The sequence below is a fragment of the Dendrobates tinctorius genome, unplaced genomic scaffold, assembly GCF_039654945.1.
Source record: "Dendrobates tinctorius isolate UK_male_01 unplaced genomic scaffold, ASM3965494v1 ptg000064l, whole genome shotgun sequence".
Lineage (NCBI taxonomy): Eukaryota > Metazoa > Chordata > Amphibia > Anura > Dendrobatidae > Dendrobates > Dendrobates tinctorius.
Window position 1 is genome coordinate 8,900,120 of NW_027361732.1, and position 23,088 is coordinate 8,923,207.

The 23,088-nt window shown below is 43.7% G+C and overlaps 1 protein-coding gene across 3 annotated transcripts in view; it reads right to left on the reverse strand.

The window, feature by feature from the left end:
- GTF2F2 (general transcription factor IIF subunit 2) overlaps positions 1-23,088 on the reverse strand; it is a 292,361-nt gene that overhangs the window by 162,162 nt on the left and 107,111 nt on the right. The window lies entirely within an intron of this gene.

Genomic DNA, 23,088 nt, shown 5'->3' on the forward strand with positions numbered 1-23,088 from the left:
CAGTTTTGAAAAAAAGTGGCGAAAAAAAACCCTTTAAACATAAAAAACGAAAAAAAACCTGCCTAGAACGTCACACAGTATTTTATTAGTGTTTTGGGAACCAGAATATGGAAACTTTTCATTAGACAGTTTTAAAAAGAAGGGATGAGAAGTAGAGGCTGTCTGAAGATGTCAAACCATTTACTGCAGATATTAAATATATAATAGTCTACACTTGCAAGGGGGACATCATTTTTACAAGACAGTGTCAGCTTCATGCATCAATCTAGCCCTTGTCAATGCCAAGCTCACAAAATTTGGAGATAAACATATTTGCTCTATTCTGTTCCATCCAGATGTGTCCGGATCCCAGAATTCCAAGTGGCGGAAGTTCAAAGACCACCATATTGGGACACAAAAGTGATGGGTGTCTCAATATGGAAACTGCTGGTGGTACCACCAGCCTCTTGCGCGGTACCACCAGCGGAACACTGTCGCACCACACACACAGGAGGAGAGCATGCGCAGTTTTAATGTGACCGCCGCTATCTGTCTACACAAAGATGGTGGTATGATTTACTGCGCCTACGCGAATTCCACGCGGGCGCAATGAATCATTCGGCTGATTCCGGCGGCAGATGTGCGACGTGTCTACAGGCAGAGGAAGCCGGTCACATTAAAGGGGTTTTCCCACGAACGAAAGTTCATTTCAAAGACTGTCCGTGTCTGACCATGCACGGAGCACACCACACCTCCCGGGCAGGGGAGGAAGCAAAAGACAATACCGACACCACAGCAGGGGACCACAGAGGACCCATTTTGTGAGGTAAGACATTTCACTGATTGCTTTTAAACAATATTTTAACTCACAAAATGCATCCTCTGCGATCTCCTGCTGCAACGTCAGCACCGTCCCCCGCTTCCTCCCCTGCCCAGGAGCCGTAGCACGCTCCGCACACGGCCAGACACAGACAATCTTCAAAATCGACTCTCGCTCGTGGCAAAACCCCCTTAAATAGAAATTCCTCCTGACAAGCTGTGCACTGGCTGTTTACTGATGGGGTACGCAGGTCAAAGAAGAGATGACATGAGAGAAGAAGACAGCAGATGGGGGAAAGAGAAAGCGCATAGGGGTGAGACAGACAGAGCACAGGGGGGAGACAGCTCAAACGTGACTGCACGAGGGGAGAACACAGCACAGGAAGGAGAGAAACAGCAGACAATGGGGTTGACAGGTCAAAGAAGAGAGACAGACGGGAGAAGTCAGCACATCGGGAAAGAGAGAGTGGATAGGTGGGTGAGCACATGGAGGGGGACAGATTCTCAATGCTGCAAAGCCTGCCCCCATCGTGACATTGACACCCTCCCGACGCGATAGCATCGGGTCTCCATTTGGTTAATAAATAATACCCATTTTATGCAAATAAAATTGTATAATAAAGAAAAGAACAAAAAATGACTAAGATTATCATGACTCCATGTACAATGCCTCCATACGAATGATGAAAACCCCAAGCAATATCCCAGCTATGAATCGGAGAGTCGAAATGATATCTGGGTAGTCGAATGACAGAGCTAACATGCTAACTACATGGTAATGCAAAACTGTCATAACATGTCAAGATTATTGGTAGCAATGATTCACATCTGCACTCGCAAAATAAGTATCAACATTTCTTCAAGAGCCAATAATCTCCACCATCTTCTGTGCCATGCATTGTAACCAGTTAATCTGTAGGCGGTTTAAAGAAATATAAATCAAGAATAAATTAACGACTTTTTTTTAATTTAAGGCCTCTCAAACACAGGCAGCAAAGAATCAGACAAGAGATGATCACCGCTATCTGCACAACTGCAATTCAGCGCTGTGAAAAGTACCATTAGAAAATCCCATCAGCATTTTATGAAGAGATACACAAAATCACATTACCGTGCCATGCTGTGCAGAATGAGAAGAGGACTGTCAATGGAGCAGAGGACCAGACGCTTGTTTTGCTGATTCACGGCACAAACACAAAGGTGCGGTATTATGTGCGTAGAACAGATGGAAGGTTGTGGTTGATGATCATGCTCCATAAGCTTCACTCAAACCTACCGTTCAATACGCCATGGCTTTCATAAATAGCACAGCGCGTAAAAGCTAACGGCAAGTCACCTATATGACTAGACATGTAAAAAGCTAAGGCTGGCCATTCTCATAGCTTTCAAATCATATCAAGTAAAAGAAGACAGCGACTGCTCAAAAGAAACTACCAAAAGGTGGACTTTAGTGGAAAGCTATAAATCAGTCTTTACAAAATATACTAAAAATATGACTGTGAATGAAAAAAAGAAGCCTCAGATCAATCAGCATTTGACTTGAAGATACCATTCCTCTTCAGTAAGAAATTACACACACCGACATGGGTAACGCTAAGTATCTCTGTTACAAGGACGAGAAAAGAGCAGCATTGCGATTACGTTAATGTGATGTTACATTTCCTCTGTAGGGGACACTGAAAGTCCAGCATCACCCAAGCAATAGTAGGTGGCCACCAGGGTTGCAAACTTTAATTTTTTTCTGGACAGCTTCTCAAGAAAAATCAAGGAAACAACTTTTTTATGGACACAATAGCTGACCATAATAAATCACTGACATTACAAGACATACATGTTTACATACCAGAAATCCTATACATGGACCTGAGCTGCCGTTTTCTACCTTAGGAGACTATCCAGAAATTTCTGGACATTTGGCAACCATGGAGGCCATCATCTGTTAAATAGGCATTTCAAATCGAGGCAACAACCCCGCCTTCGCTGTATTTCCTTTTAACTCCTTTACCCCCAAGGGTGGTTTGCACGTCAATGACCGGGCCAATTTTTCAATTCTGACCACTGTCCCTTTATGAGGTAATAACTCTAGAAACTTATCTAGATATGTTGTGAAAACTTTGACCCCCCCCCCAAGTACTTCACAGAAGTTTATAATGTAGAGACATAAAAATAAAAAACAATTTTTTTTCCACAAAAATGATATTTTCGCCCCAATTTTTTCATTTTTCAAAGGGTAACAGAACAAATTGGCCCCCAACAGTAATTGTGCAATTTGTCCCGAGTACGCTGAACCCCATATGTGGGGGTAAACCACTGTTTGGGCGCATGGCAGAGCTTGGAAGGGAAGGAGCACAGTTTGACTTTTTCAACGCAGAATTGGAAAGAATTGAGATCAGACGCATGTCGCGTTTGGAGACCCTCTCATGTGCCTAAACAGTGGAAACTCCCCAATTCTAACTCCAACCCTAAACCCCAACACACCCCTAACCCTAGCCGGAAAATGGAATTAAATACATTTTCTTTTAATTTTATTATTTTTCCCTAAGGGGTGATAAAGGGGGGGTCTCATTTACTATTTATAACGGGTTTTTATGTTTGGCAGCTGTCACGCTAAAAGACGCTGTGGTGCAGTGACAGCTAGGGGTGCTGTGTGGGCGTCTCAGGACATGTATACAGGCAGGTCCATTATTGTAATGGAGAAAGGATGAACAGCAGGATGCTAAATGACCGATATGTATCCCGGGGGGGTGGCCCTGGGATGGAAGCTGGAACCAGTATTAATCAGCAGATATTCTGCTGATGGGTTCTGTTTACAATAGGGAGGCTTCCAGGTGGCTTGGTGAGATGGGGGAGACCAGTAACCTACAAACCCACCCAGGGGCGTGTCTGAACGCCCATAGTAAAACCTGTATATGTGTGTGTATGGCTGGGTGTCTGGAAAGGACCTGCAATGAGGTCATAGCCAAGTGATCCGTACCTCACCTGTGGGTGTGGCCAGGGACCATATAAGGTGACCAGGGTAGGTCACATTAGAGTGTGCATGAATCTGATTGGGCCATGTGGAAGGTCCCGGAAGGCCTAGGTGCTGGATGGTGTGATGCCTCCCTGAAGAGCACATGCTGATGCCGCGGACCTGGTGAGGCCTGTGTATATTGGCCTGTATGTGTGGGACAGTCCCCAGGAGGGAATGGACACCCTGAATGAGAAGCAACTAAGAGGTAACCTGTTATGAGACGCAGACTCATTCTCACTAAATACATCATAAAAGTCCGCCAAATAATCAGGAACATCATGCGACTGAGGACAGGTGGAAAACACCGGAGCCTCACTAAAGGCACACCGACAACCCCAACTCACCACAGACACAGATTTCCAATCCAAAACTGGATTATGAATCTGTAACCAGGGAAACCCCAGAACAACAGTATCATGCAGATTATGCAACACCAGAAATCTGCAATTTTCTTGATGGTCTGGGGCGACCCGCATTACCACCTGGGTCCAAAACTGGGGTTTATTTTTAGCCAAAGGAGTAGCATCAATTCCCCTCAAAGGGATAGGCGTCTGCAGAGGTGTCATCGGAAATCCACAACGTTTAGCAAAATCCAAGTCCATTAGGTTTAGGGCTGCTCCCGAATCCACAAACGCCTTGACAGAAAATGTGGACAGGAAGCAGATCAGAGTAATAGCCAGAAGAAACTTAGGTTGAACACCCCCAACAGAAAACGTGGGTGCAAAGCGTTTCTCTCGTTTGGGACAGACAGAAATAATATGCGAGGCATCTCCACAGAAAAAACACAACTTATTACGCCTTCTGAACTCCTGACGCTGCTCTCTGGAAAAAAACTCTATCACATTGCATAGGTTCAGACATTTGTTCAACAGGTGGCAACACCTCTCGTGCAGCTTTGCGTTCGCGCAAACGCCGATCAACCTGAATGGCTAATGACATAAAATCGTCAAGACCAGAGGGAACAGGAAATCCCACCATAGTATCTTTTACGGCTTCTGACAACCCCTTCCGAAAGAGAGCAGCCAAGGCATTATCATTCCAGGTAGTAAGTACTGCCCACTTTCGGAATTTTTGACAGTACAATTCTGCAGAATCACGACCCTGGCTCAATGCCAGCAGGGTCTTTTCAGCCGGATCAATGGCATTAGGTTCGTCATACAACAACCCCAAAGCTTGAAAGAATGCGTTCACATTAGTCAGAATAGGATCATCTGGTTTCAAAGAAAACGCCCAATCCTGGGGATCGCCGCGCAGCAAAGAGATGACAATTTTAACCTGCTGCGCGGAGTTCCCTGACGAGTTAGGCTTCAAGGCAAAAAATTATTTACAATTATTTTTGAAATTCAAAAATTTAGACCGATCCCCAAAAAATACATCAGGTGTAGGAATCTTTGGTTCAGCAGCATGTGAATGAGCAAGGTATGCGGAAATTCCCCGCACTTCCGCAGCGAGCTGCTCCACACGATCAGACAATTGCTTTATCTCCATTGAGAGAAAAAAAAATTCCCCCTACGGCCTCAGAGATATAGAGGAAAAAAATATACACACTTTTTTTTTTTTTTACAATTCTTTCCTGCTATTGAGTACCCTAGAATCTGCGGTATGGCGGGTGATTCTGTTATGAATGAGTCACCGTAGGAGGCAAAAGCAGAAATACAAGTTAAGTCCAGAAAAACAGAGAAGTTGGCAACTATCAGATTGCAGACCCCTGAACCTATCAACACAACTAGCAGTAGCCGTGGGGGGGTTCCTACGATGCCCTAGACCCCTCGATCACAGCCGGAGAAATACATAGGCCTAAAGAAAGAAAGGGGAAATCTAAACTGCCCCAGAGCAGACCCCAAAGCAATAGGCAGCCCCCAACATATAATGACGGTGAAGCAAGATGAAAATACTAACACAGACAGAAAGATAGACTGAGCTAAGACGGGGCCCCAAAACTACCTAGATAGGAAAGGACAGGAAGGCTGCTGTCTGCAATCTGCCAAAACCCTATCAAAGACATAAGCCAACCAGCTGATTTGAAAAAGGCCCTGAAGCAGCTAGGCTTCAAAAACTGAATCAGCACTCAGGTATTTTCAGAAGACAGATCTAAATGAATTCAGCACACCCCAGCAGGGAATGGCAGAAATCCAAAAAAACAAAGCAAAAACAAAGTCAAAGCACAAAAGCAAAAGGCCGAGCAGCAAACTTAGCTTTGGAGGAGCAGGAATTCAGACTGGTCTCCAAGGATCCCACAGAGAAATCACCCGCAGGGCAGAAGGGCGTCGGCAGGATTATATCCAGTCCGTAACTCCACTCAGCCAGTCACAATCATCAGCCTCAGGTGTTTGACAATCAGGCTCACTACCTTTCTTTACCAGAAGAGGGAGTTCCTCGGGCCTCAGTAATGAAGGGGAAAATGAACTCACAACAGTACCTCCCCCTTGAGGAGGGGTCACCGAACCCTCAACTATGCCACCAGGGCGATCAGGGTGAGCCCGATGAAAGGCACGCACCAATCGTTTGGCATGAATATCAGAGGTGGAGACCCAGGAATTATCCTCCTGACCATAACCCTTCCACTTAACCAAATACTGGAATCTCCGTCTAGCCAGACGGGAATCCAGTACTTTCTCTACCTCATACTCCATGTTACCTTCAACCAATACAGGGTCTGGAGGTGCCACCCCCGGAACAACAGGTTCAACAAACCTCTTCAACAAAGATTTATGGAACACATTATGGATTTTAAATGTGACAGGAAGAGCCAAACGAAAAGAGACCGGATTAATAATCTCCACAATCTTGTAAGGTCCAATAAATCTAGGCTTAAACTTAGGAGAAGCCACCTTCATAGCAATATTTTTTGATGATAACCACACCATATCACCAACCTTAAACTGGGGACCAATGGTCCTATGTCGGTTGGAAAACCGCTGGGCCTTTTCCTGGGAGAGAGATAACTTATCCACCACTTGGTCCCAGATCTGGTGCATTCTCTCCACCACAGTGTCAACACCTGGGCAGGCAGAAGGCTCCACCTGCCCTGAAGAAAATCGAGGATGAAACCCAAAGTTACAAAAAAAAGGTGACATCAAAGTGGCAAAACTAGCTCTATTATTCAAAGCAAATTCGGCCAAGGGCAAAAATGAAACCCAATCATCCTGAAATGTTGTTTTTATCACTTTTCACAGCACTGTGTCAGATCAACAATCTGACAGGCAGCGTCGGAGGCTTCTCAGCGCCTGCTCTTAGTAGGCAATGAGAAGCCATCTCCCTGCAGGTCATCTTGGATCCGGGGGCCTGCAGGGAGGAGGCCCTTGGAACAACGCGATCACATCGCGTTGTTCTGAGGGTCTCGGGGAAGCATGCAGGGAGCCCCCTCTCTGCGTGATGCTTCCCTATGCCACCGGAACACTGCGATCATGTTTGATCGCAGTGTGTCGGAGGGGATAATGTGCCGGGAGTGGTCCGTGATGGCTCCTGGCACATAGTGCCGGGTGTCAGCTGACACCTGGCCGCGATCAGCTGCGCTCCCCCCGTGAGCGCAGCTGATCTATGATGACGTACTATTCCGTTATTAAGTCCCAGGGCACATGGACGGAATAGTACGTCCAATGTCAGGAAGGGGTTAAAGCATTGGGATCTAAGGTGCAACATCTCTAGGTGAAGAGGGCTAGAGTTATAGTTCTCTCCCTCTCTGAAGAGACAATTTGCATATTTAATTTCCCAGAGGAGCATGCATAGCTTATAAATCTCCTCATTCTGGCATGCCAGGCTTGGCACTCTCCAAAAGGAGCAACATTACCCCTTAAGAGAACAGTCCAGAGTCTCTCACCCAGCCAAATCAAATCTCATACTTTGCGCTGATGAGGGGCAAAAACACAGTGTCTGCAAATTGAGATTCTGTTTAGGCTTTTATTCTAAGTCATATTGAAAGTCGATATGGACTTTTACAATCAGTGTTTCCAATAGGTGGAGCTAGCGTTCTAGTCCTTTTCCTACTAAAGTTTTAACATTTAAAAATCAAGCAATCTACACATTGTGATGCAGTGACCACTGTGACAGATAGGGGGCGCTGTATGGGCTTCCCAGGACATGCATGCAGGCGTTTCCTTTATTGTGATGGGGAAATGGTGAGCGGCAGAATTGGGAATGGCCGATATGTAACACAAGGGTGGGTGCCTTGTGATGGAAGCTAGAACGTGTATTGATCAGCAGAGGTACTGCTGAAGGTTTGTTACTGTGTATCAGGGAAGCTTCCAGGTGACTTGGTGAGATGGGTGGGACCAGTCACCTACAAACCCACCCAGGAGCATGTGTCTGAACGCCCAATGTAAAGCCTGTATGTGTGTGGCCGTGTGTGGAATAGAACCTGTAGTCAGGTCATGACCATGTGATCCATACCTCACCTGTGGGTGTGGTTATGTATCATATAATGTGCCTGAGGTCTGGTCACATGGAGAGAGAGTGTGTACCTGAATGGTTCAGGGTGCAAGGTCCTGAAGGGTCAGTGTTGGGAGATTCTGGGAGAAGCGGATCCCTGGAGCACGTGCTGCGACCTTGGACCTGGTGAGGGTGAGTGTTGGACGGTCTCAGGAGAGGACGGATGTCCTGAATAGCACCCGCTGAGGCCCTGGACATGGTGGCCGATGTGTTGGGAGACCCTGGGAAGAGGGTTGGATCCCTGAATAGCACCCGATGAGGCCAGTGTGTTGGACGGTTTCAAAGTGGGGAAGGACGTCCTGAATAGCACACAGACAGGCAACGTGTGTTTGCAGAGTCAGTGATGGCACTGCATTGGGGGAGATACTGTCCATCTGTGGATCTGGACTGTCAGGTGGCCTGGTGAGCAAGGCGTTGTCCGGGACGGTGATCCCAGTTTGGCAGCTTCCTCGAGAGAGAGAGAGAGAGTACTGACAGGAGTCAGCGTGCGGAGCAGGAGCTCCTACGAGGTAACCCCAGGACAGAGGGAAATAACTGTTGGTGCTTGTGAGGTTCTATGAACGTTAATGAACTGTTTGGAGTGCGGTCGCCCACGGTCACTGGACAGAGAGGTCCAGCGTGTTTAGGAACTGCAAGGAAAAGCCATAACCTGTAAATGTTCTGGACTATGTGTTAAGCCTGTGAAGTACCATATAACATGGCCTACAGCGGTTTATGATGTTTGAATAAACCAAAATTGACTGTATGTGGAAAAACCTGTGCCTGACCCTATTAATCTGCTGCCAAGTGAGTGCCCCCAACACAAACAATAAGGGCTACCTTACAACATATATTAAAAAAAAAATTGCTATATCATGTATAAATTTGATACGTTAGTTTTGTTTATTTTCACTGGGTTTTCTGGGAACTCCGGAAACTGTGGCCAAAAGAAAAAAAAGAAATGGCTATTACTAACAAACAGAGTCCAGTGCTAGTGTAGCTCATCATTAATATAACCGCTGCAGCCATCCACTTGCCTTGGTTGGCATGTAGGGCACATGACTACTGAGGAAATTTATTGGCTGTAACATTCATTCATCATTACAGGACCAATGCTACCGGATTAGCGGAGAATTAGGGAACTTCTTTACGTTATTTCCCCACTATGGAAAACTATGGAAATATTCTGGAAAGCCCTTATGTTATATTCTCTGGCATTTGTGGAAGGAGCCAGAATGACCATGATCACATCTGTATTTGATTCTAGTAGCAGTATTCTGCAACCCCATGTTTCTTAACCCCTTATTGACCAGGGCAATTTTTACAATTCTGACCACTGTCACTTTATGAGGTTATAACTCTGGAACGCTTTAACGGATCCCGCTGATTTTGACACTGTTTTTTCATGACATATTGTACTGCACGTTAGAGGTAAAATTTCTTCGATATGACTTGTGTTTATGACAGAAAACGGAAATATGGCGAAAACTTTTTAAAATTTTATTTTTTTTGTTAAGAAGTTATAAGGGTTAAAAGTTGACCAGCGATTTCTCATTTTCACAGCAAAAGTTACAAAACTTTTTTTTTTTTTTTTTTTAGGGTCCACATCACATTTGAAGTCATTTTGAGGGGTGTACATCACAGAAAATACCCAAAATTGACAACATTCTAAAAACTGCACCCCTCAAGGTGCTCAAAACCATATTCAAGAATTTTATTAACCCTTTATGTGCTTCACAGGAACTGAAGCAATGTGGAAGGAAAAAATTTACATTTAACTTTTTTTTTTTTTTACAAACATTTTAATTCAAACCAATTGTTTTTATTTTCACAAGTGTAAAAAGATAAAATGAACCACAAAATATGTTGTGCAATTTCTCCTGAATACGCCGATACCCCATATGGGGGGACCACTGTTTGGGCGCATGGCAGAGCTTGGAAAGGGAAAGAGTGCTGTTTGACATTTTCAATGCAGAATTGGTTGGAATTGAGATCGGATGCCATGTCGCATTTGGAGAGCCCCTGATGTGCCCAAACTGTGGAAATCCCCCACAAGTGACACCATTTTGCAAACTAGACCCCTTAAGGAAATTATCTAGATTGTGGTGAGCACTTTGAACCCCCAAAGTGCTTCACAGAAGTTAATAACATAGAGCCGTGAAAATAAAAAAATAATTTATTTTCCTCAAAAATGATATTTTAGTCCGAAATTTTTTATTTTCCCACGGGTAACCGGAGAAATTGGATCCCAAAAGTTGTTGTCCAGTTTGTCCTGAGTATGCTGGTACCCCATATGTGGGTGAAACCACTGTTTGGGCACACCTCAGGGCTCGGAAGGGAAGTAGTGTCGTTTTGGAATGGAAACTTTGATGGAATGGTCTGCGGGTGTCATGTTGTGCTTGCAGAGCCCTTGATGTGCCTAAACAGTAGAAACCCCCCACAAGTGACCCCATTTTGTAAACTAGACCGCCTCCAAGGAGCTTATCTAGATGTGTTTTGAGCACTTTGAACCCGCAAGTGTTTCACTAAAGTTTATAATGCAGAGCCATGAAAATAAAAAATCTTTTTTTCCCACAAAAATGATTTACTTATCCTTCGCCGCTCCATAGAGTGTAGTAAAGAGAGCAACCTGACATTGGACATGTTCATTTGAACTCTCCTGTAGATTTTAATAATTCGATTAGCAAAGAAGTTATTCTCCACCAATGTAATATCCCTTATTAAGCTTTGGGGACTCTCCTGAAACCAGAGCATAACATAACATGTAAAAACGATATCCTTATACACATTTTAAACACTCAACTCTCCAGTCCTCATCTCATCCTCTGATCACTGCTGTGGGCACTGAAATCCCCAGACCTCTCACACGGAGTCAGACTTCCGACTATGGTGAGGCCCAGGAGGGCTCTGAGCAAACATGCGAAAGGTCACAACATCATGACGCGCGCCGTGACCTTGCATGCATATGTACAGAACAATCCCGAGCCATGCCAGAGCCGGATGATAGGGATTTCAGCACAAGTGACAGAGATCAGAAGATGCAATGAGGATCGGACAAGTGACAGTGAGGACCAGAGGAGATTTAGAGGTGAACGATGAGGTGAGACTTTTTCATTTACGGCTCAGAAAAATGACGGCCATTGGTTGTGATGTTGCCGAATCCACATGAAGCATATTAGAAAAAAATCTGCATTTTGGCGAAAGTGGATGTTTGTGGGATTCAATTCTACTGCAAATGTATCTGTTTATCTTTACCTGACTTCTCACTGCGCTGTCAGTCTGACTTGCTTTGGCCAAGACGGATTTGAGAATCAAACACAAAGGTTAATGTTTTTAGCTTGACCATCCCCTTAAAAGTAGAAGGGAAAACGTATATTCTTTGTGTTCAAGTAACATTGCAAGGGAAACAAGTGCAGAAGCCCAAGTGAAGGATAAGCTACTACTGCACCCCACAGCTTGGCATGAAAATGAAATAACATGGACAAATGGACTGTGGGTGCACAAAGCAGGACTACAAGCAAATGAACTACGGAAATGTTGTTTGTTGCCATGGTAACTGCCACTGAACACGTCTGTGAAGCATTAAACTTCTATTTTATCTTTAATAAGAGGGACCTGCCACGTCATTGACTATACATATATATATATATATATATATATATATATATATATATATATATATATATCTCTATCAAATATGTATATACAATTATTGTATATTATTTATTCTGGTGCGCTCAAGAATGAGCCAGAAACATTTACAAGAAATGAAAGCTGAGCACCTTGTGAGATATAACAAAAATGCTGTGAAATGCGTGACTTCTTGATTCTATGAGAAACGGTGCTTTAAAGTTAAAGCTTTGGCTAAGCGTAAGCTTTTATCTTCCACTAAGGAATACATCAGACGCTCCACAATGTAAAAGCCTCTGATAATTCCCTCTCGGCTACTCAGCTAAGTGTTAAGAAATAAAAAAAAAAAAAAATGCAACGTTGAACATTCTCCTAAGTAGTGATTATTATAATAATAATAAATTTTATTTCTATAGCGCCGACATATTCCGCAGCACTTTACATTTCAGAGGGGATTTGTACAGACAATAGACATTACAGCATAACAATAATCACATAGATTATAACAGATACCAAGAGGAATGAGGGCCCTGCTCGCAAGCTTACAATCTATGAGGAAAAAAAAGGGAGACACGAAAGGTGGGTGGTAACAGTTTTCCTGATTGTATGGACCAGCCATAATGTTAAGTGTGTAACAGTACAGACACAGAGAGCTAATGGATGTATAAAGCATGTGGGAACATGATGCGGGGAACCTGGTTATGGTAAAAACTTTTGGCTGTGCCACACAGGGATAGATTAGGTTAAAGTGTTGAGGCGGTAGGCCAGTCTGAATAAATGAGTTTTCAGGGCACACTTAAAATTGTGGGGATTACAGAGACAGAGGGCTTATAGATGCATAAAGAATGTGGGAACTTGATACGGGGAACCTGGTTATGGTAAAACTTTTGACTGTGCCACACAGGGAGAGTTAGGTTAATGTGTTGATGTGGTAGGCCAATCTGAATAAATGTGTTTTTAGGGCACGCTTAAAATTGTAGGGATTGGGGACTAATCGTATTGACCTGGGAAGTGCATTCCAAAGAATTGGCGCAGCACGTCTACAGTCTTGGAGACGGGAGTGGGAGGTTCTGATTATTGTGGATGCTAACCTCAGGTCATCAGCAGAAAAAAGGGCACGGGTAGGGTGGTATACTGAAACAAGGGAGGAGATGTAGGGTGGTGCTGAGCCATGAAGAGCTTTGTGGGTGAGGGTAATAAGTTTGTACTGGATTCTGGAGTGGATGGGTAGCCAGTGTAATGACTGGCACAAGGTAGAGGCATCGGTGTAACGATTGGCGAGGAATATGATCCTGACAGCAGCGTTTAAGACAGATTGGAGGGGGGAGAGTTTGGTAAGAGGGAGACCGATTAGAAGAGAGTTACAATAGTCGAGACGAGAATGAATAAGAGAAACAGTAAGAGTTCAGTCTTTGACAAGTTCAGTTTCAGATATATTGAGGACATGATGTTAGACACAGCGTTTAGACAATCGCTGGTATTTTCTAGAAAGGCAGGCGTGATGTCAGGAGAAGAAGCGTATAATTGGGTGTCATCAGCATAGAGATGGTACTGGAAACCAAATCTACTGATTGTTTGACCAATAGGGGCAGTGTACAAAGAGAAGAGGAGGGGGACTAGGCCTGATCCTTGGGGAACCCCAACAGTAAGGGGAAGATGAGAGGAGGAGGAGCCAGCAAAAGATACAGTAAAGGAGCGGTCAGAGAGATAGGAGGATAACCAGGAAAGAACAGTGTCCTTGAGGCCAATGGAATGGAGCATAGTGAGGAGGAGCTGATGATCCACAGTGTCGAGTGCTGCAGAGAGATCCAAGAGAATTAGCATGGAGTAATGACCATTTGATTTAGCGGTTAGTAGATCATTAGAGACTTTAGGGAGGGCAGTTTCAGTAGAGTGTAAAGAGCGGAAACCGGATTGGAGAAGGTCGAGAAGAGAGTTATCAAAGAGATAGCGTGTAAGACGGGAGTGGACCAGGCGTTCCAGGAGTTTAGAGATGAAGGGAAGATTAGAGACATGTCTATAGTTAGCGACACAGTTTTGGTAGAGGGATGGTTTTTTAAGTAGTGGATGTATTATGGCATGCTTAAATGAGGAGGGAAAGATACCAGAAGAGAGAGAAAGAGGTTAAATATTTTAGTTAGGTGAGGGGTGACAGCAGGGGAAAGGGACTGGAGGAGATGTGATGCAAATGGGTCACTGGTGCAAATGGTTGGGCGAGAAGATGCAAGGAGCCTGCTTAATTCTTCTGCTGTGACTGGTTCAAAATCAGAGAGTGAGCTAGATGCAGTGGGGGAGGGAGGACAGTGCATGGTATGAGGTGATTGGGAGATAATTTCCTGTCGGATCTGGTCAGTTTTTTCTTTGAAGTAATTGGCCAGATCGTCAGCTCGAAGCTTCGTGGTTGGTGCCTGAACTCTTGGGTTGAGTAGAGAATGAAAAGTGTCAAAGAGACATTTAGGATTATTGGACAATGAGGTGATGAGGGTGTTGAAATAGGTTTGTTTTGAGAGGTGAAGGGCAGTGTTGTATGTTCGAAGCAAAAACTTATAATGGATGATATCTTCGGGTAGGTTGGATTTTCTCCACAGACGTTCGGCGCACTTGGAGCACCGCTGCAGGAAACGCGTTTGCAGGGTGTGCCAGGGTTGTTGCCGTCTGTGTTATGATGTTCTATGTATAGGAGGTGCAAATTCATCCAGGGCACTTTGAAGTGTTTCATTGTAATGCTTCAATGCAGAATCAGGACATGAGAGGGAGGAGATAGGGGCCAATGAAGACTGCAAGTTCTTCATAAGTTTCTGGGTGTTAATGGCCTGTATGTTTCTATAAATATGGACAGTGGGGGTGACCTGAGCAGCCTGGCAGTTCTTGATAGAGAATGAAAGAAGGTTGTGGTCAGAGAGCGGGAGAGGGGAGTTTGCAAAAATCATCCACTCCACAAAGCCGAGAGAAGACCAAGTCGAGGGAGTTTCCATCTTCATGCGTTAGAGAATTAGTAAGCTTCAAAAGGCCAAATGAGGAGGTTAGAGATAAAAGGAGAGTATCAGATGGGGAGAGGGGAAGAGCGATGGGATGTTGAAATCACCCATGATGAGGGTAGGGATGTCACAGGAGAGAAAATGTGGAAGCAAAGTGGCAAAATGATCCAGGAACTGATGGGAGGGGCCGGGAGGACGATATACCACCGCCATTCGCATGGAGAAGGGGGTGTAGAGTCTGACGGCATGGACCTCAAAAGAAGGGGAGACAAGTGAGGGTACTTGAGGGATAACCTGAAAGGTACATTTTGGTGATAGGAGCAGACCAACGCCTCCACCTGCTCTATTGTCTAATCTTGGGGTATGAGAGAAGTGTAGTCCACCATATGAAAGAGCAGCAGCAGCGGTAGTGTCTGACTGCTGGATGTAGGTTTCAGTAATAGCCAGAAGGTTAAAAGAATTAGAAAGGAAAAAGTCATGAATGAAGGCTAGTTTGTTACACACTGTGCGAGAATTCCAAAGGGCACAATTAAGAGAGACAGCAGGCAGGGAATATTAATAAGATTAGAGGGGCTTCTGAGTGTAGCAGTTGGGGGGTTTGACTTTCTATAGCATGGGGGACCAGGGTTGGGTGCAATGTCTCCTGCGACTAGGAGAAGGAGTATAGAAAGAGTGAGCAGATGGTTAAGTGATTTGTGAGAGCGTCTCTGATGTTGAATGATGGGACTGAATGGATCTGTGCTGTGTAGCAATGTGAAAAGAGCGTGAGTGCTATACATAGGAGAGGAAAGGAGTGAGGGGCCAATATGGATGGAGTGTAGAGAGTTAATGCCAGGGCGGTGGATGTGTGTGAATGCAGCAGCCAGGATATAAATTATACAAATGCATATGGTAAATATTTGTGGTAGTCCAAATGTACAGGGAATAGATTTGTCTTACCTGTCTCCTGCCTTGTCTAACTGCCATGTTATAACTGCCAGCGTTCTTTGATACATGTACTTCGATGACATGTACATAAATGCCCCCCTGCATAAATGCCTTCCCCAGGCTACCTCTGAATTTATAGAAGGCCAGTTCTAAGATCTTCCTTTTTTTTTCCTCTCTCCTTACTCATTAGCAATCAAATCAAACTAAGTTAGGACAGCAGGACACAAAAAATGTATTTAGCAAATAAACAAGTGTCCAGGCCTACATGGATCATAAACCACTTTGAAAAGTTACTTGACCGCAATAGCATTTATTTATTCTTTCTAAGTGGATACAAGGCAATTCACACTGTCACCACTCGAGAACCTAATGCTCATCTTAGGCTGGAGTCACACTGCCGTATTTCTTGTGCGAGAATCACATTGTAAAACTCGCACTGGCTGTCTGCTCTCCTGACCGGATCTTGACAGCTGAATAGTAATCCATCACGCTGTCATGCTCGGGTCAGGAGAGGTGCCGGCCAGTCCATGCAGTGTGATGCGATTATTGCATGAGAAATACGGCAGTGTGACTCCAGCCTTACACTGCGAATACATGAGCCCATTTTCCCTAGAGGAGTACCTCCAAGTCACCTCTGCTGCCTCTTTTGAAGGTGGTGGGGTCTAACTTACACTTCCTATGCATGGAATAGCACTAGATGCACACTGCGCAGTTGACGCCAATAGGACACTCTTTCAGTCTCCGTTGGAGTCATAAGAGCATTAAGGGTTTGGTTTGATGCATGAATTGGGAGAGAAAAAAAGGAAATTGGTTCGATAGTGCCCCTGTTTGGGAATCCACTTGCTGCTGCCTCATGGGGGGGTGTAAAACTTCTCTGTATAGGGAACAAAAGGAACTTGAAGATATGTTGTGCCGATGGAAAAATGTCTCTTACTGCAGGGTAGTTCAATGAGGGATCCTTTATTCAGGTTACGCATTTCAACACCATACCGGCATCTTTTTCAAGTCATACGATATTACAGAAAGGGTTTACAAGTGCATATGGGGTTTTGAAAGCCTGAAATGGGACATTTCATTTGTAAACTCTGGACTTGGGCTTTGTCATTCTTTCATGACTTGGGGGGGGGGGAAGACACTGTAACGGTGTTTAAATGTGTAGTATGAACAAGGGAGACCTTATTGAACGACCTGGCAGCAAGAAACTCTTTTCCATCTGCGCAGTCTATCTTAAAAGACCTTTTATTACCAATACGGAGAAGGGTAAAAACTGGATTCCAAAGAGACTTGACTTCATAATTACATTTGTAAGGCTTCGCTCATCATTGCAGCCTTCATGTATGATCCAATACATACAGCCCATGTTTGAAGATTATCCAATTTGGGCCATGCACAAAAACAAACAGAACAGAACACAATCACATCCTAGGATAATTATTCCTACCACACTACTCCTAGGCAACACACCCTGGATGATCACAGATGCAGAGAAAATCCCTCAGGCCAGATCACTGAAAATGTCTGGTCGAGGAGGAGGTAATAATAGACACATGCCTTATGGTAGATTTAACAGATCAACTTTAGTTAAAAATAGGCACGACAGAGGTCACGTCAGCTAACCCAATATCCTACTATTACCTTGGATCTAGAAAGGCACAAGAGCGTCCCAGGTTGCTTAGGCCTCTTTCACACTTCAGTTTTTTACAGTCACAATCCGCCAGGTTTTGAAAAAAACGGATCCTGAATTTTCTTTTGAGGATCCGTTTTTTTCCCATTGACTTGCATTAATGGCGGATTGTGACGGATTGCCGTCCGTTGCATCCGTTTTTTGTGAGGATCCGCCAAAAGTTGCTGTCCGTCACCATCCTCAAAGATTTCCAAACGGAGCTTGCAACATTTTTTTCTATGGCGGATCCTCCAGATACTTATTTAACCCGAAATTCTTTCTGGGTGCCGGACAAAATCTCTCTCTCTCTCTCTCTCTCTCTCTCATTTCAGGATCCGTCTGAAAACGGATCCTGTGCCATCCGTTCGCATCAGTTGAGAACGGATCCGCTTGTCTGACTTTTTGGCGGATTTGAACTGATGCGAAAAAACTGAAGTGTGAAAGAGGCCTTAGGTGTATCTAACTAGGTATCACATGCACAACCTGAGAGCATGGTAGCGAGTTCTATCTTGAACCACTATAGAAGCTCGATGCACAAGAAGGGCCCGAGGAACATCCTGTTACACTTTTAATGTTTCAATGTGGAACACAAACAAACATAACAGCAACATTTAGCATATATTAGATGGATTTCTGCTACACAAAAAAGCATTGGAAAATGTATCTGGCTTTGACTCTTCAAGATTGCTTAGGAGACATCAAGAGTAAAAGAGAAGTTATTCATGCAGTCCACCTACAACATTGAAGCATTTTCCATGTCAACTATCAACACCAAGTCCACAGTTTTCCAGACCCCAGAAATAACACTGTCCATATGCCAGAATGTGGACATTATATGCCTTAGGGCCGGATGGTGCAAAGGAATGCTTAGAACTACTTTGTACAATTTTTTCCAATACAGTGTGGCAAATAAATGTATATATCACATAGCTTGTCTAAGCTCTAGTACAAATATTTTCACTTTATAGTAAAAGCGATTCATCAAAACTAAAAATTAAAATGCTGCCCCTAGTAAATAATTAGCTTTTATTTTCCATACTTTCCTAGCACTGGCTTTAGTGACGGCATGTGCATACGTTGAGCATTTTCAAAAAAATTTTCTGCAGCAAAAAACGTGTTTGCTGGAAAAACGTTGTATGAAATACACACATTTATTTGTTGTTTTTTTCACCCATTGATTTGAATGAGTCTGAAAACAATTCAGATTTGAAAAAAACAAAAAACACTTTGATAGTTCAAATCTGCAAGGAAACAATAAGCAGCTTGTGCTTTCAGAAATTTCATTCACTTCGTTGGTACTGTGAGACACGTGAACAAGCCCTAAATTTTCCATAGTGTTTCTGATCTTTGCCGTTGTACCCCAAGCATTCTCAAGGATACATAAGGAAACCTTATTCTCTAGAATCAAAAGACCATCCATGCGTGGCCATGTTTATTGCATTTATTGTGGCCATGATTATTGCATATTAATCACTACACCCTTTTGCAGCTGTGGACTTCTCCCCAATGCTGGGTGATGCACACACGGTGCAACAATTTAGCATGGGATCAGTAGCCTCAACATACAGCAGTTCTGTCCACAATGAGCTGCTAGAGGCGTAAAGAAGATGCCTCAGTACTCTGAAAGCTTGCAAACATACCATAAATGTACCCCCCACCCCCCAAATGGGTGAGCGCCACACTGGATCTTATATAGGTACAACCTTCTATACATTATACTAATTTATCCCAGTATTTAATATAATACCATTATTCTTATGGTTTATACTATATATCGCTATAAAGGTTCTGTGTACTAGGGGATTGTGCAATCACTTACAACACTCATATTTAAGTCACATGCTGTCCATTTCTTTGTGATCCTCCTTGAGATGGTTCAACTCCTTCATTGGAGTCCAGCTGTGTTTAGTTAAACTGATAGGACTTGATTTGTAAAGGCACACACCTGTCTATATAAGACCTCACAGTGCATGTCAGACCAAATGAGAATCATGAGGTGAAAGGAACTGGCCAAGGAGCTCAGAGACAGAATTGTGGCAAGGCACACATCTGGCCAAGGTTACAAAAAAATTTATGCAGTATCAAGGTTCTGAAGACCACAGTAGCCTCCAAAATTAGAGTTGAGCGACTTTGGTCGGATTGGGTTTCATGAAACAAAATTTGTTGTTCGCTCAACACTATCCATAATCCTTAAATGGAAGAAGTTTGGGACCACCAGAAGTCTTCCTAGACCTGGCTGTCCAGCCAAACTGAGCAATCATGGGAGAAGAGCCTTGGCGAGAGAGGTAAAGAAGAACCCCAAGATCACTGTGGGCTCCACAGAGGCACTAGAGAGATGGGAGAAAGTTCCACAAAGTCCAGTATCACTACAGCCCACCACCAGTCGGGCCTTTATGGCAGAGAGGCCCTACGGAAGCCTCTCTTCAGTGCAAGACATATTAAAGTTTGCTAAAAAACAAAACAAAACAAAAAAACACATGGAAGGACTCCCAGACTATGAGAAATAAGATTCTCTGGTCTTATAAGATGAAGATAGAACTTTTTGGTGATAATTATAAGCGGAATGTGTGTAGAAAACCAGGCACTGATCATCACCTGCCCAATACAATCCCAACAGTGAAACATGGTGATGGCAGCATCATGCTATGGGGGTGTTTTTCATCTGCAGGGACAGGATGACTGGTTGCAATTGAAGGAAACATGAATGAGGCCAAGTACAGAGATATCCTGGATGAAAACCTCTTCCAGAATGCTCTGGACCTCAGACTTGGCCAAAGGTTCACCTTCCAACAAAACAATGACCCTAAGCACACAGCTAAAATAACAAAGGAGTGGCTTCAGAACAACTCTGAGACCATTCTTGACTGGCCCAGCCAGAGCCCTGACCTAAACCCAATTGAGCATCTCTGGAGAGGCCTGAAAATGGCTGTCCACCAGCGTTCACCATCCAGCCTGACGGAACTAGAGAGGATCTGCAAGGAAGAATGGCAGAGGATCCCCAAATCCAGGTGTGAAAAACTTGTTGCATCATTCCCAAGATGACTCATGGCTGTACTAGCTCAAAAGAGTGCTTCTACTCAATACTAAGCAAAGGTTCTGAATACTTATGACCATGTGATATTTCAGTTTTTCTCTTTTTAATAAATCTGCAAAGATTTCTACATTTCTGGTATATATATATATATATATATATATATAAAATGTTATTTTGGCACACCTGCACTTTATAGATTTAAGAGTATATTTGCTGGGTGTTATACAGATTATTGTATTCTAGCCATCTCTTCTAGATTGTGGGTCTTTAAGCTATATTGTATATACACTGCTCAAAAAAAATAAAGGGAACACTTAAACAGAATATAACTCTAAGTGCATCAAACTTCTGAGAAATCAAATTGTCCACATAGGAAGCAACACTGATTGACAATCAATTTCACTTGCTGTTGTGCAAATGGAAAAGACAACAGATGGAAATTATTGGCAATTATCAAGACACCCTCAATAAAGGAGTGGTTCTGCAGGTGGGGACCACAGACCACATCTCATTAACAATGCTTTCTGGCTGATGTTTTGGTCACTTTTGAATGTTGGTTGTGCTTTCACACTCGTGGTAGCATGAGATGCACTTTACAACCCACACAAGTGGCTCAGGTAGTGCAGCTCATCCAGGATGGCACATCAATGCGAGCTGTGGCAAGAAGGTTTGCTGCGTCTGTCAGTGTAGTGTCCAGAGGCTGGAGGCGCTACCAGGAGACAGGCCAGTACAACAGGAGATATGGAGGGAGCCGTAGGAGGGCAACAACCCAGAAGCACCCTTTGTGCGAGGAACAGGAGGAGCACTATCAGAGCCCTGCAAAATGATCTCCAGCAGGCCACAAATGTGCATGGTTCTGCACAAACGGTTAGAAACAGACTCCATGAGGATGGTCTGAGGGCCCGACATCCACAGATGGGGTTGTGCTCACAGCCCAACATTGTGCAGGATGCTTGCCATTTGCTGCAGAACACCAGGATTGGCAAATTCACCACTGGAGCCATGTGCTCTTCACAGATGAAAGCAGGTTCACACTGAGCACATGTGACAGACGTGACAGAGTCTGGAGACACCATGGAGAGTGTTCTGCTGCCTGCAACATCCTTCAGCATGACTGGTTTGGCAGTAGGTCAGTAATGGTGTGGTGTGGCATTTCTTTGTAGGGCTACACAGCCCTTCATGTGCTCGCCAGGGGTAGCCTGACTGCCAATAGGTACAGAGATCAGATCCTCAGACCCTTTGCGAGACCATATGCTGGTGCGGTTGGCTCTGGGTTCCTCCTAATGCAGGACAATGCCAGACCTCATGTGGCTGGAGTGTGTCAGCAGTTCCTGCAAGATGAAGGCATTGAAGCTATGGACTGGCCCACCTGTTCCCCAGACCTGAATCCGATTGAGCACATCTGGGACATCATGTCTCGCTCCATTCACCAACATCACATTGCACCACAGACTATCTAGGAGTTGGTAGATGCTTTAGTCCAGGTCTGGGAGGAGATCCCTCAGGAGACCATCCGCCGCCTCATCAGGAGCATGCCCAGGCATTGTAGTGAGGTCATACAGGCACGTGGAGGCCACACACACTACTGAGCATCTTTTCCTTGTCATGAGGCATTTCCACTGAAGTTGGATCAGTCTGTAATTTGATTTTCCACTTTGATTTTGAGTATCATTCCAAATCCAGACCTCCATGGGATAATCATTTTGATTTACATTGATAATTGTTATGTTTTATTGTTGTGAACACATTCCACTATGCAATGAATAAAAATTTGCAACTGGAATATTTCATTCAGAGATATCTAGGATGTGGTATTTTATTTTTTTGAGCAGTGTATTTTTTCATCATTGTCAGCATTTTATTGTGTGTGCGCTCTCTCTTTGCCATTACGTATCCACTTGTATTTATAATAAAGGTATTTTAATTCACAATATTTTACGTCCTGACCACTTATTCGGTTCTTTTCTTACTGGTTTAATGAGCTGCTAGACAGACAAATGAATAGCAGGGAGCAGATTCTGAATAATATTTAGAAGGAGGGAACAGGGGAGAGTTAGGTTAGTGAGTTGAGGTGACACACTTGTTTAAAGAAATGTGATTTTGAAGCACACTTAAAAACGTGGGAACTAGATATCAGTGGGATCTTTTGGGGTAGTGCATTCCAGTGAAATGCTGTAGCACAGAAAAAGTCTTGGAGACGAAGGTGAGAGGTTTGGATTATGGAGGATGTTAGTCTTACCATATATACCGGTACTCATGCATAAGCCGAGATTTTTTGTGATTTCTTTTTCTTTTGTAAGAATATCCCTCTAATAAAAAGGTATCACTCTTAGTGTACTTTTGTGTCTTTTTTTGGGCATGAAAGTGTAGTTAAATAAATTTTTCAGGTCAACACAGCACCACAATAACATTTTTATTGTACATCCTCTCTGCACAATGCATTTTGATATTTTAATTTGTTCTGAAACCATTCAGGAAGATGTCCTAAAACATATTTTGCACTGGTAAGCCCAAGAACTGAATAAAACCGCTTTTACAGATAACAATGCTAGGATAGCACACATACTCTAGTAAACGCAATCTATTTGTATGCCTTTTTGTTTCAACATGGCTGTTTTAATAATACCTTAGCCTGTGTCCC